Source organism: Pinus tabuliformis, chromosome 8 (assembly GCF_031772625.1).
Source record: "Pinus tabuliformis cultivar Carrire ecotype Pingquan chromosome 8, CPIR1, whole genome shotgun sequence".
Lineage (NCBI taxonomy): Eukaryota > Viridiplantae > Streptophyta > Pinopsida > Pinales > Pinaceae > Pinus > Pinus tabuliformis.
Window position 1 is genome coordinate 1,600,863,372 of NC_142294.1, and position 16,148 is coordinate 1,600,879,519.

General features: G+C 36.0%; 1 pseudogene; it reads left to right on the top strand.

The window, feature by feature from the left end:
• LOC149242167 (auxin transporter-like protein 4) overlaps positions 1-262 on the top strand; it is a 244,692-nt pseudogene extending 244,430 nt beyond the window's left edge.
• Positions 263-16,148: the final 15,886 nt, after the last annotated feature.

Here is a 16,148-nt window from a genome sequence, read left to right on the forward strand (position 1 = left end):
CTTGAGAAGGTTTTATACTAATAATTTTTTTTGGATCTTGATGGTTGATTTTCAGACTGCTGTGGAAAAACCACCCTAACCACCTTTCTGGACAATGGTTTATCTAGTGAACATATTTGTGGTGATTTGGGTGTGATAGTATGGTAGCGTGACGAATTTCGTGCGTTGGGTTGACTCATTCTGTCTCTTTGCAAAGTGTTATCAATGTCCTCCCCATGCACCATCTGCTTCAAAATCACATCTTCCTCGTCACAAAACCTGAAAATTTGAATGGAAAGTCTCTGAATTTAAGAGGGGAACAATATAAATTCTCTATATTTAAGAGGGGAACAATATGAGATTATATAGAATATGTTTTAAGCATGGGGTTTATTCTCTGATATAGAAGGCAATGAATAAGAATGGGGGATGGAGTTGTCAAGCCTGAAGGGGGCTCACAAAATTCATGCTTTTCACATATACCACACCTGAAACTGGTTGAAAGCTTACATGCGTACAATTATTTACAGACAAGAAACGAGTTTATTAAGGGAACTGCATTGTAATTGTAATTTATGCCTCTGTGTGTCTGCCTTAGGGTTATTTTTGTCTATTGTACTATACTGGGTTGTGGCTTTGGATTCAAAGGAATGGAGACAACAACAATAGTATTCCATTTATCTTGTTAATGGAGACTGACAAACTACTTAAGCTTATTGCCACTGCTATGCAGGGCTTGTTATTCTTATTTGCCCTCTGTTGTTCTCCCCAATTATTTTGTATCACCATAATGTATGTTGTTGCCAACTTATGATTTTCTGGTTATATGAATGATTGATGGAAAAGAGTGTTGAACTACCAAAATTGTTTACAATGGTTTCTCTTATTCACCCTCTGTTGTTCTCCCCAATTATTTTGTATCACCATAATGTACCTCGTTGCCAAGTTATGATTTTATGGTTATAGGAATGATTGATGGAAAATAGTGTTCAAGTACCAAAATTGTTTACAATGGTGTCTCTTAAAATTTAAATGTCGCTGAACTAGATTGATTAAGTGCACTCATTGCACTAACAAGTTTGGATTTATTATGTTGCTTGCATTTTTAAAGAAAGAAATGGAAATAGTAGATAATGGTAGATGTTAATCACCTTTTAGTTTTGGCCACAACATTTTTGAGCGAATACATGGTTTTTCCATATAATATTGGTGCTGGATTTAACTTCATCTAAATATTCCAAAAGCCACATAGTAAATAAATATACATAATAGATGAATATATCCTTTAATTTAATGATTATAAACCACATCGTAAATAAATACACATAATAGATGAATATATCCTTTAATTTAATGATTACATTTTTCAACAACGTTACTCAAAGAGGAATATATGTTTTTTTATGAGTATTATGTATTATCAGTATTGATTGGCCTATATTGGTAAATTTTAATGGACTACTCTTCCTATTTTTTAATGAGTATTATGTATTATGAGTATTGATTGGACTATATTGGTCAATTTTAATGGACTACTCTTCCTAGAGCTGGCCATATACATAATGAACTCATGGGATATAGATGAAGTGTCCAATCTATGTATAAAGGATCATTCATAAAGTTGTGATGCAATTTCAAATGTGGAAATACCACCATCATGTTGTTCACTTCTTAAAAGATCAAGAACTAGTCTTTATTACAAGCATTATACTGTCTATAATGTAAATAATTTAGCTTTATCTTCCACCTTTACATGCAATTTTCTTTATTAATTCTTATTTTAATGATGATTTACATGTCAAGCTTGTTCCTCAATTTATATCTTACGGGGTTTCCTTCGCAACATCTGTTACAAATGCTAGTTTATAAATTTTAATAAATTTCATTAAAAATACCAAAGAAAAATATTAAAGTAAAAAATAAAAAAAAATCTACACCATCCAAATGCTCCAGAAGTTATCAAAAGTAAGTAAATTCACTTTTACTTGTGACAAATTTCCTAAAATTTAGATTCAATATTCTCACACTTACGGTACGTTTCAATGCTGATTAGCTATAAAATTAAGAGTCTTGTTACTGGGTTGAAGCTGGAGTTATTGGGATTGGGGATGATCCATTCTTGTATTAGAAATCAATTGGTTGGAAATTTGAACTGTAAGAACATTTATTATTAATTACATTTATTATAATTAATGACCATTCAGACACCTTCACTAGTACTAAATGAGATCAGTCACTATCTCACTGAACACAAGCTAGAACACCGTTCTGTTCTGACCGAGCTTCTGCAGACTCCAAGTATTGTTGGAGTAACACCTCTGATATCCTTTTCATAAAGGATTGGTAAAAAATTCAAACTCAAGTTAACAACGTTTAACCTAAGCACACAACTTTTCGTTGGAGTAACAACTCTGATACGCTTTTCGTAAAGGAATGCAAAACAATTCAAACTCAAGTTAACAACATTTAACCTAAACACATAACTTCTTGTTGGAGTAAGACCCATGAGATGCTTTTCATAACCTAAAATTCAAACTAAACAACATTTAACCTAAACACAGAACCTAAGACCACATTTATGGAGGGCAGGACTCACACATTGTGGGTGTCAAGCGCACCGTATTATCAGGCTTCGCACGCGCAAAGGAGAGAAAGCATGACCATGGCCGCACACTGTCGACATTTCGGATCAGAGATGCTAACATCATCGATTCAGCAGCCCCGTCGTGGCGTCCATAGCGAAAGACACGCATATTCAACCGGGTAAAGGACAGAATCCAGACGAGTAGCATTCATATTATGTCGGGATTCTCACGATCATTCACTTTTATTTTCAGTTCATTTTAGTCTCTGTTCAAGGTTCCTGATTGTACCACGGGATCCTAGAGATTGGTCCTTTTTTCACTTATTTGGTTACACAGTTCTTGATCAACAAAACGCCTGTTAGACGATTAGTAGGGTTCTCAGCTGCAGATCGGCGTAGGGATTTTCCAAATGCCTTTCAAGAGGCCGGGGAGAGATCCCATATGCATTTTCAAGAGGCTTGGAATGAAATAATACATGAAGCCTGCTGGAAGGGATTGCCATGGATTGCCATTCACATGGTTGAGAGTAGCATGTTGGTAGTTCAATGGCAAGGATATAATCCAATAGTTAAGTGGAGAGGTTAAGTGGAGAGGTTTCGTCTTCACAAGTTTTGTGAAAAATTGTGGTTTTAACAATTTCAGATCATAAAAAAAATTGTTCCAACCATTGGGAACAGACTTGGACAGTTGTACCAGCAATTGGAATACTAACAGACTTCGAATGCTTGCACCGTCAGAATTTCGTTCAGGGAGAACCAGAGGTTTCTTGAATGGAATTTACGTTGAGGAAACGATATTGGGCCGAGTCCGTAGCAATGGACGGAATTACTGGCTCTAAGGTAGCTCTATCGTATTGTTTTTCCTAGTGCTTTGCTTTGGATCACAATGCAGTTAACTAGGAAAAGACAATAGATAAGTTTAAGTAGGCATAGAGGGGAGGCCAGGCATTTTTTATTTCCTCGTCATACGAATTTCTCGAATCTGTGGAACTTTGTAGTTTTTCATATTGTTATGATAGGGATTATTCATATAAAAATTGGAATCCGAAGCAGCTATTGACTTCCGTTGCTTCTTTGTGTTGAATAACTTTTCTGTTTCGCTACCTCTGGTACTGTATATTTTTGTTACCCAACAGTGATTAATCCTGATGGTGCAGTGCTCTGCATGAATCGTGTTGTGTGTTTTTCTACGAAATACAGACACGGGTGTTCAGGACCTCCTAATTTTTTTGTCGAAGAAATGAAATTATTTTTTTATTTTTGATGGGGCTGAGAGGCTTATTGTACAGATAAGTATAAGGTTAATGTGTGATTTATTTTAGATCTTTTAATTCATATTCTTAAAATATAAACAAATGTATCGATAGTGTTTTATTTATAAGTCATAATTTATAATAATAAGTAGAAAAATAGAAAAAATTTGATTTAAAAAAATTAGAAATAACTATTTATAATTGATTTTAACAAATAATAAATAATAAAAATACCAATAAAAAGATTACACTAATTTTTTATTATATTTTTAAAATATTAAAATAAAAAAAAATTGATTAAAAAATATTAAAATAATTCAGAAATAACTATTTATATTTATAATTGATTTTAACAAAATAATAAATAATAAAAATTTATAACAAAATAATAAATAATAAAAATATGAGTAAGACTAATTTCTTAAAAAATAATAGAATTTTTTTTATATATAAATTTAAAATAATTTTTATATTATATTTATTAGTCTAGATTTATCTAATTCTAAATCTCTAATAGAATTTTTTTTATATATAAATTTAAAATAATTTTTATATTATATTTATTAGTCTAGATTTATCTAATTCTAAATCTCTAAATTGATTATGGATGTAAAGAAAATAAATTCTTAAAAATATAATTTTTTTCCTTAATAGGTAAAATTTTATGAAATATTTATATCTCAAAAAGTTTGATCTCTCAATTCATTATGGATTGTAAATTACATAAATCTAAGTTGGTATTAATTGACAGTAAAATGTTTTTTATAGCTTGAGTTGGCCTAATGGTTAAGAACATGTGTTTCCTCCTAAGAGGTCACAGCTTCAAAACCAGAGTGGGCTAGAGTATATATGCCTTAGTAGACTTAACAGATAAATCTAAGTTGGTATTAATTCACAGTAAAATGTTTTATATAATTGGATGAGTGATAAATGACTGGGATGTCGGTTATGTAGAGTATATTTATATCTTTTTGTTGGCTGTCCATTTTTAAAACGTAACAATAAAAGTTTGGTGAAATTTTGAAATTTTTTTATAATTTAAATATTTATTTTTTAATATATAATATGTTTTTTAAAATAGTAAAATATTTATTTGGATATACAGATTTCACAATTCAAACTCTTACCTTCGACATCAAAATAAGATATACTTTTCCATATTTATTTAACATATGAACCTATTCGGTGAAAGGAATCAAATTTGGTAGAAACTGACCTCCCTAAGTCTGCAGCAGAGGAAATGATTGAAGTGTAATTTAAACAGTAAAAAATGAGTTTCACTACAAAAGTCAGCAACCACCGAAAACCATCATAACAACAAACGACTGGAATGTAATTCAAGCTTTTATGGCCAGAGAAAAATCAGTTTCAGGATCAAAGTGAGCAACCACTGGAAAACAGAATAAGAACAGATACACAGTACCAACGACATAACAATTCAAATTACAGAAATTCATGGATGTTTCTTTCATCGGAATGGTCTTTCTTGTTTTAATTTTTGAAGGACAGCTTGGATTCGGCGTGGGCTTTAAGTCTTTTCTGAGAACAGGTGCACTGAAGGTCAGTGATGGACTCGTGCTGTACAAATATCATTTTGTTTTAATCAGCGCAAACTCTGCAACTCCCAAAACTAAATGTACTGCGCAGTGGCTGCAACCCTTTCCCCTAATTCTGATATGGTCTATTGTCATGGATTTCTATCTGGATGCAACCATAATTCTGGACTGAACTCCGCAGTCACACAACCTCGCAAGTGAGAGGAATAAGTATGATTAGCTTTATTATAACTGAGATGATTTAGTTATCTTTTTGGTTAGAAGTAATTTTTGCATTCACATGAAATTAATTGCTCACTGAAGGTAATGATACAGGTTTCGAAATTTAATGAGACTTTTAAGTTTTTCATCCACGAAAAACCACAATATGGTATGGGAGTTTTGGCCCATATTCAATTCTCCATATTCTATTGAGCTAACTACCACCTTAAACTTCAACATTTGTACTATTATATATAATAATACTACAAAAAAACAATTCATTAAAAACTAATATGTAAGTGTGTAACCGAAAACCTCAGCATTCTTATAACCAATGCCCAGAAGGATAACTCAACTCATTTGTTATATAACTTTACATACATGGATATAATTATAAATTTTCCTTCTTTTTTAGATTTATTGGAATTTATAAATATAAGTTTTTTCATTCTATGTTAAAGGTAAAGGTATAGGTAGATTAATCAATTACTAGATTTTTAATGGTTAATTCTGGGCAATGATTATTTATTTTTTCAAATCCAGTGATTTCTCACCTGGTTTTGAGGATGAATAACATTAATTGATTCGAAAAGTGACAAACTAATCTTTTTTTCTAGATTTATTGGAATTTATATATATAAGTTTTGTCATTATATGTTAAAGGTATAGGTAGATTAACCAACTGCTAGATTTTTTATCGTTCACTTTGAACAATGATTATTTATTCTTTCAAATCCAGTGATTTCTCACTTTGTCCTGAGGATGAACCACATTAGTTGATTCAAAAAGTGACAAACTGATATCTAAAAAGAATATAAACATTTAGATGAGAGCCCCTATTACTCATATAACCTTATATAAAATAAAATTTATATTAAATTAACTGTTTTTATTTCTAAGGCAAAATAATAATTTTGTTAAATTTATAGAAGTATTTATTGTAAAATATAATTTTTAAAATTTTAACTTAATTATTAAATCAATAATAAAATTTAATTTCCATAAAATATAACAACAACAACATTTGTAAAATTCCACTTACATTACAAAATAACTTTCCTACTCAAACTAGCTAGCATCAGAAAACAAAACTATCATCAGTAATACAAAATTGGTCCTTGGAATGCACATAGGAACAGTACAATCAGTTAAATTATATGCTAACTTATATGATCTCCAGTATATACCAACACCATCATTGGGGAGAACTGGCCTTGGAACCTAACGTTTACGTTGACCGTTAATAGTTAAGTCATTTCAAGCGATATAAACATATTCCACTAGAGGCAGCAGTGTCCTGATTGGTTTTTATGCTTCAAAATGTGTTTTATATATAGCAGATTTAGTTCTTCTAAAATTTCCAGAATAGTCTAAGTATACGTATGCAGGTTTTACAGTTCAAACTGTTGTAGTGATATCAATAATTTGATTTCTATTTCGTTTTTCCATATAAATAAAAAACATAGCATATGAATATATTATCTGATCATTATTTCATAGCATAATGAGAAGAATGAAATGAGGTAGAGAGGTAGGTTGAGGTAGATAATGATATGACTATGGTTATGGAACTCCATGTAGTTGCAGCAACAATTCTGGACTGAACTCCGCAGTCTACGCAACCTCGCAAGTGAGAAGTATGATTTGCTTTGCTCAGTATTCATGCCGTTTTTTCATTTTTCTTGAAAGCGTATTTCTAGATTTACTTATTTTCCCAGTGATTTATTGAAATCAATGAATATAAAGTTTTGTTTCTTTCCCAAAGGGATGACCTCGCTCTTTATGACTTATATAATTTTAAGTAACATTGATGTAATTTTAAATGTTCTCTTTTCCCAATTATTTAATGGATTTAATAAATATAATTTTTTTTGTTTTTATCATTATTATAATTTTATAAAAAGTAATAAAAGAAATATTATCATAATCTTTAAATAGAATTTTAATTTAATTTTTAATAATTATTAAGTAGATGATAGAAGTTTAACATACATAAAAATATCATTGAATTTATTTAGTAATAATAATATGGATAGAGGTTTGACATAGTCATACTCTTATCATTTTTCAGTTTAATTTAAAAAAATTGTTATGTTCACTCGTTTCCATTAAGATTTTATTTCTATCATTAAATTATCATTGCTTATTGATATTTTAATATATTTAATTTTTGTGTGTAAGGTTTGATATTTAATTATTGTTGAAAATGAGGACAAGTAGTTTACTTGACAATAAGGGTTGCCCCACAGGGTAACCAATCCAAAACCACCAATTTAATGTCTTAAGATTACATATACTAAGTTTAACTAGGGTGTCCAACACAACAATAGGCAGAACTGAAAGTGATTTACAAAAAAATATATGATGGCGCGCATGTTGGCCTCTAGCCATGAAACTAAGAGTAATGGTGCAAAACATCACTAAGTTAAACTAGATAGAAAAAGACAAGAATTTACATAGTAATTACCCATTGAATTGGCCAAGTTTGGATAACTTGAGACAATGCGTTGGCCGGGAAGAGACACTAACCACAAGCTACATCCACGGGTTTTAGACACCTCAAGCCTTTCGTCCAACTCCTCTGGGTCACAGACAACAAAATTACTACCAACACGACCCACAAACGACATGCATGTAGTGAGCAGCCAAACATCAACCCACTAGCATTCGACGAGTAGCCAACAAACCATCATGCTCTTCTCTGTGCTTGAACTTGTCCCTCTAACTAATAGGTTGGTGCATATCATCTCGGTGTGACCACGACATAACCAGAAGTATTCCTTCATCCGACCAACATGGCTACTAAGAAGCAGTGAAACATGGCTTTTGTCCTTCACTAATTGTCTAGGATGATGAACCATAAGCCATTGATAACTATGATTGGGAAAATTGGGCCAAAGAATTTCCCTCCCAAGCTTACAAGACAAAAAAAGTTGACCAGGGTGCCTTGTTTCCGAAACCAATAATCCTTATCATGCTAAAGCACCAAATGGATGACTAAGGAGCGCTGCAAAGACCCATTGTAATTACCCGAGAGAGTGGTCAATTTACCTTGGTCCTGGAAGAGAATCATAATGCAAATTGGATCCTCTAAGTAGCCAAAGAAATCTGACAGGCCTCCCAATTCCCCATGACTAGTATATTACTAAACCCAATGTCCTAGTTAATGAAAAGAGAAATATTTCGAATGTCGGCATAGTCGTTCGTTGCCATAGTACTATAAAGATGAGTGAAATTGTAGTGGACATACACCATGGCTCGACCGACAACCCAAAATAGGTTGGTAGTCTCAATGAACACAATGAGATGTATACTCCCTTCAAATGCAGAGGCATTAATCCTTCTCAAATTTCCCTGAGGACGGATGACCATGTAATGATCAAATGTCATCATAATCCTAAGGTTGGTGTACTGACTTGCAATGGTGGAGAGGGATATTTACATGATGATATTAAAATGATCATATGTTTGTGATGTGATCCACGCATGACCTCCCACCAAGAGAGCCAAACTACCATTAACATTCTTGTCAACTTGGTTTCTTTGTGTAACAACCTCAAGTTAAAAATCCATGTAATAAAGTTAATAAAGGAAAACTAAGACCAAGGTCATAAGACATGTATTCCAAGTTGAATGTTGGGGAAAACATCCTAGCAAGTGTTCATTTGGTTTATTATGGCTAAAGGGAAATTGACAAAGGCAATGGAAAGGCTTCAGAAAGGCAAGAGGCATTAATAGGCATTTTATTTATGAAAGTAATGGAAATTAGGATAAAAGGAAGGTGAATGGTGATAGGTTGCATGTGATCAGGAAAATGGCGAAAAATAATGGAAACGAAGAAAATAGAGGCCTCATTGATAAAAAAGGATTCTGAGGATTAGTTCACAACCTTTTGTCAGTTTTTGCTTGGAGCACTCTATTATAGAAATTTTTGTGCCTTACAACATTGAGCAAGAAATGTCCATAATCTAAGGGATCAAAAGTCCCTAAACATGTTGTTCCTACCCCTAAAGGAACAAGGTCAATAAATTACAGCTTCTCCTAGAAGTTCTCCACCAGAAACTACTCAAAATTGGTCAAAACTAGATCAGTGCACCCTCAACACAAAGGTTTTGACATTCAGCGCAGGTTGTACACACGGGAATTACGTTTCAGTGCACCTAAATACACTGTGAGGGTGCGCTGATCAGAAAAAGACAAGTGGCGGAGACAGTTTGCGAGGTGGATGATCATGGAATCTTCTAGAAACTTCTCATGGGACACTTGTCTCTCAAAATCGCCCAAGGATGAGTAAGAGATCAATGAGATCTCCAAGTGGCATCAAGAACTATCAGAGAGAAGACACTAATCAAAAACCCAGAGCTAACTCACACCTCTACAAATATCTATATATAGATCTCTCATCCCAGAGATCCAGAGGTTGGAGGCTGGAATTTTGTTATTGCAAAGAATTGTTGTTGGTTTGAGATTGAAATCATTGGGTGCTTAGTGTTTTGAGGGAAGGTGAAGATAGGAATTTCATTTGCTGGGAAGGAGATGCTGGATTGGAGCCCTCTGGGTTGTATCTCTTCCTGAACCTTGTTATTCATCAATAAAGCTATCTTGGTTTCTCCTATATACTGGTGTATCTTTGATGTATGATTGCATTAGTATGTTTAGTTTATTTCTAATCATGAACTAGTTATGAATATGAATCTATGTCTTTGTGTAGTGTTCTCTTCTTGTGATCTTGCAGAAACCTCTTGAAGTTGGACGAGCGAGAAGGCAAGTAGCTGGGAACTCCCAAAGAGAAGAGAAACCAGATCGAGGGACAAACGGAAGACACCGGTTAGTCCATCCATCTCTCTTCATTCTTAATTCATAAAAGAAGAATACTAGAATAGCTGTCTCTGTTTGTTGCTAAGGCACTGTCACACCTCAGGTGGATAGGATCGTCCTGCATAGGCATTTTTCCCCACAACAAATTGGCGACTCCGCTGGGGAGATCTGTTTAGTCATTTTATTTGTGTCTCTATCATTGTTTGTTTCATAGACTCAACAGCAACAATCGAACTGCATCTGCTATTCTCAGATGCAAGGTAGACAGCTGTTGCTTTGATCCAATCACTCGATTTGTCTATGATCTGAACAATGGACTCACAAATGATTTGATGATCCATTGTGATAGATCTTAGCCCTTCCTCAAAGCATCCCTTTGATTGTACCTTGCTTGTTGCTTTGATTTGGTCTGAAACTGTAGATTAAATAGCAAACTGTGACCCAGAACCCAGTGAGAAACTCTCGTTTCTCCTTCAGCGCAAACCCTGTGAAGAGGTTCTGCATTTCAATGCAGGTCCCGTGAAGGCTACCTGCGCTGAATGTCAAAACCCCTGTGTTGAGGGTGCGCTGATCCAGTTAGGCCTTGTGCAGCTGGGGTTCTCTGCTCTGTTTTACCTTGTTTTGATCTCTGATTTTTGTAGCCTGTAACTAGCATAGGTACCTGTATGATAACTCCTTTTCGCTGCTTAAATTCCGCCTCCTTTTGTACAAAAAGACTGTGAGTGTTTTTATGTGTTTGTGGCATCATTTACAGTTTTCCTTTGCAAGAGTGAAATAATCATCCTGTAGCCCTTGATTCAGATATGTTGATTGTGATCTTAGGAGAGAGTTCATTGGCTGTTGACAGATTGATTATACATTCATTTTGCTTTTGGCTTGAGTTTGTCTCTTTTGAGTGTCAAAACAAGTGTTCATTTCGAAAGTCGTAAAGTGTTGTGTTCTCTTCTACCCTTTCTGATTTCGAAAAAAAAAAAAAAAAAGTAAAGTTGTTTGTATTTGTCATTTAAAAGCAAATTCAAAGTTGTACAAAAAGCTTTCTTTTTAGGCATCAATATTAAGAAAGCGGAAAACAAACACCTGCATTGTGCATTTGCATCTTGATAGTTTGCATGCTTGATTTAGGAAAAGTGCATTAGAGTGTGTTGATTGCTCTTTGAGAAAAGACGGTGTCTTTCTTTTCCCTTTGTAGCTAGGATTTTCATTGTTGAAAAAAGAGATAAAACTTGCTTATCATCTTTAGACTACATTTAGGAATTGTATCATACATCTCGTGGTGAACCTCAAAAGGAAAACTTCTAAAAGGATCAACCTAAAATAAATTGAATGAACTTAACAACGCTTTGTAACTTAACGCACAACATAGAGGTCTAGGCTAGAGACGTGTTCCAGCGTTGTAAAGCCTGGTGACTGTCGATCTCGCTGATGGTGGGTGATTCCTCTTGAGGGACGATAGCGCCAGTACGGATTGTGCTCCTACGTACCGTCAAGTATATATTGGGAGACCCCTATAGACATAAAACCTTTATCCTTAGGAAGCCGTGTCGGCTGCCCTACTGATTGCAATGCACTGAACACGGAATTCAGGAAGATTGACCGCCCGTACCTTAAAAAGTATTCTGCGGTTTTGCGAAAAGTTTGGCACACCCTCTACCAAGAACTCTAGAGCAGTTCGTTTTGGCCTTTTTCAGACTCTATAACGGAAAAAGTCCATCCGAGCATTTGTCACTTCGGGCTCATTAAAACATCGAAGGAGACTAGAGTCATCTTTTGATTTTTCTCGACTCTTTAAAATTGAAAAAGAAGGTTGTGTCTAAGCGTCGTTAAAATTTATTCTAAACGGAATAATCATCACCATTCCCTCGTTGATCTTCGAAGTTAGTCTCTTTTCATCGTAAGTTCTTGTAGAATCGCTAGAAAATCGTTTGGATAGACTAGATATGTCTGAACAACCGTCGACATCCAGGACTGTTTCATCCGACACAGCAGCGGCAGAGCCTCCTGCTGCTACCCCAACGATGTTCGATGGTATACCATCTGTCCCGGCAAGTTATCAACAACAAGCCAGAGTCCCATCAGGGACTGCTTCGCTGACATGGTTAGTTCCTATTTCTTCATCCGGATTATCGTCTGGTATTTCTTATGTTGAAACTCAACAAATTGATCCAATGTGTCTTTAAAGGCCAATCTGCCCTTTAAGTACTGGATTGCCACCATATGGAGGGCAATATGCCTTTTCATTGTTCCCTCCCGGAGAACAACCATATGGGAGTTTACAACAAAGTTCAGGTCAAACTGGAATTACATCCAGTGGTTGGATACCAATACTGCCTCAGCAACCAAGGGTTGTATATTCAATGCAACCAGTCCACCCTGTGTCGAATATTCCCACTATACCTGCTATGGTTACTACGTCGCAAGTACAAGCGCTACCTGTTGTATGTCAATCCCAACAGCCTCACGTTGCAATACAACAGCCTCTTGTCTCAACGACTCAATCACAACCTCAGGTTAGTGCCTCCTTATCTGGAGCGACTCAGGATCAAACAAGTATTGTGACTCCTCATCTTGTTCAATCATCCAGTATTGGTCAACAGCAAATGGTTCAACAACCAGAGCTGGTTCAAACTCAACAACCCCCATTCCAGCAATCATATCAAGGACCTGAGCAACAAGTCTTTGTAAGTAATGGGCAATCGCATTTCCAAAGCGGTAATCAACAACCATATTATAATGGTTATGCCCATCAACCTTGTCAAGGTTGCCAGCATCAAATACATTATGCTGGTATGAAAAGACCCACTGCTCAGGCGATTCCATCTTATCATGGGTATGCTTCGCCTAACCTGAATCAACAGTTGCCCTTTGTAGCAACTCTAGAATTACCAAATCTAAACCGGCTGACGAATGATCCAATTGCTTATGCCCCTTGGTGGCCAGCGATTCTGCATAAACTTCCGTCAGATATTCCTAAATTTAATGGAAATCCGGGTGAAGATCCGTCGAATCATGTGATGACATTTCATCTGTGGTGTTCATCAAACACCCTAAACGATGATTCGATTAGGCTTCGCCTTTTTTAGAGGACGTTAACTGGTCCAGCGGCAAAATGGTATATTGAATTGCCTAGAGCTTCGTTCAACAACTTCAGTACCTTAGCCACGACTTTCTTAACCCATTTTCAATTACCGATAAGGTATGAAACGGGAACGGAACTCCTAACCAACTTCAAACAGACAATGGCCACTCACATATCTGATCATATACATGAGTGGCGACGTCGTCATAGGATGGTAAAAACATACGTTCCCGATCAGCTATTAGCTGAATGGTTTATCAAATCCTTACTTCCTACAATCACGGAAGATGTGGCAAAGGGGGGAGTCATAACAGAAGAGCAAGTCATCTCTCATGTGTAATATCTGGACTTGGTCTATACTCAGTTTGGCACGCTCTACGACAAAATACCTGACGCCCCTAGACCGTAATTCTCAATTCCTCCTCCTCCTAAATCAAATAATGACTCTCATGCCATCGATGGCGTGATTGGCACGACAGACACGAAATCGACAAAGGCTACATCTAAATGGGCCCGTAAGATTTCCAGTCAAAATGCGAATGAGGAACTTCTTGCCTCGGAACTAAATGTCGCGTCGACCGACAAGGGAAAACAACTGAAGCAACCAGGGGGCAAGAAGAAAAAGAAAGGGAGAAAAAGGAAACCCCCTGCGGGGTGTCATATATGCGATGAGGATCATTGGACGAGAGATTGTCCACATATAGCTGAAGTTAAGAAACTCTTTAAGAATTCAAAAACCTCAGCAGTATTGACTGATCCGTTTCCAAGCCCGGGTACCAAACTGGTTGCTAATCAAAATTCTTCCCGATCCCAAGTGCTTATGTTGTCTATCTCAAAGCAGCAAAATGATGCTTTGGCAAGGAATAAAGATTACGGGAATCCACAGGTGTCGAATAACAATGCTAATGAACAACCTAGTAGTTCGACAACAACTTTGACCAAATTTGTGCCACCCACCATTCCTGAACAAATGATAAAGTCGCCAAAGGGAGTAGTGTACAAGTCGACATTTAATCCTCGTGCAAAAATAGCACAGAATTATAATATAATAGAGGACCTGGCCCAATCGTCGTCCGCTATGTCGACGCTTGAGGTACCGCAAAATTGCCTCGCCCAAGAGCAAGCTTTATTATGAGCAATAGGTGAAATTGACCCAATGGACTCCAATCTTGTGGCCTTTGATCATAAAGGATATGACCCTTAGTTACCAGCTCAACTAGCTTTCCTTATTCAAGTGAAAGCCCTCAACAAAACTGTTCATCGAACAGTTATTGATGAGGGGGCATCTACGTGTATTATGTCGATGAGTTGCTGGAAGAATTTCGGCTCACCACCCTTGTCGAGATCGTCAACGACGCTAAAAGCATTTGATGAATGATCATACACTCCATACGGGATTTTAAATAACTTGCAAGTTGAACTAAGGGGAAAAACAGTAGGAATTGATGTTGAAGTAATTGATGGAAACCTCGATTACAACATCCTACTGGGAAGGCCTTGGATATATGCCATGGCCGCAGTTGTGCCGACCTACTTCAGGAAGATTGCATTTCCATTTCAAGGAGGAATTACAGTCGTCGACCAACAAACTTTCCTCCCCGACAGTTCGCAAGTTACGGGAAGCATTCCAATGATCCATGGAAGCAATCATTCGCTTCAAAATATTGGAGTAGGTCTCCTAAAAGACCCTGCCTTAATGGGTACTTTTGCCCTACCACCTGCAAGTAATCTGGTGGAAGTGGCCACAGTGGAAACCTACAATATGAAATCTTCTATATCTAATGGATTCGGAAGATTCCTAAATATTTTGTCAGCGTGGATCATCGCCCTAATAGAAATACTGTAAATACAGTGGGCTCCGAGGACGGTTCTAATCTCATGTCAACCTCGTTAAAAAATGAAACAAGGAGTCATGAGGATAGTTCTTTTACTGTGTCAACCTCATTAAAAAATGAAACAATCTCCTTTCCAAATCTCAAAGGTAAACCTTCATTCCAACCACCAAGTTGAATGCAATGAAGCTTGGGGGGCATGCACCTCGATTTGTGTTATTATGCTGGGGGCATCAAAACTTATCGATTAGTTTTAGCACACAGTTCATGCTCGTTAAAAAATAAACGCAAAGATCGAGCAGTTTTAGCACACAGTTCATGCTCGTTAAAAAATAAATGCAAAGATCGAGCAGTTTTAGCACACAGTTCATGCTCGTTAAAAAATAAACGCAAGATCCGAGCAGTTTTAGCACATAGTTCATGCTCGTTAAAAAATAAACATAAGATTGAGCAGTGTTTTTCCGCGTTTAAGCTCGTTAAAAAATGAACTATCTCCCGGTAAATAACCACCGTGAATGTAATCTTATCAGCCATTAAAGCCTTGGTCGTGTTTGCACCGTCACCTCCACTTTTCCATTGGCCGATCGTTCACCTCCATATGATTGTTTACCCATTTTGAGGAACAACTGCGAAGAGTGATTTCACTAGCCATCCTTGTGACACTGTCGTGCTTGGAAAATTCCAACCCTTACTTGGAATCAGCTGCTAACCCATTTCATCACTCATTCCTCAAAAGACGAGTCTTCTTTAAGCTCTTTTCATCTGACTCGTAAAATATGAAAATATTGCCGAGTTTTGGCCTTCCAGCTCGTTAAAGCGACTGGAAGTGCTATCCCTCCTCTAGATTTT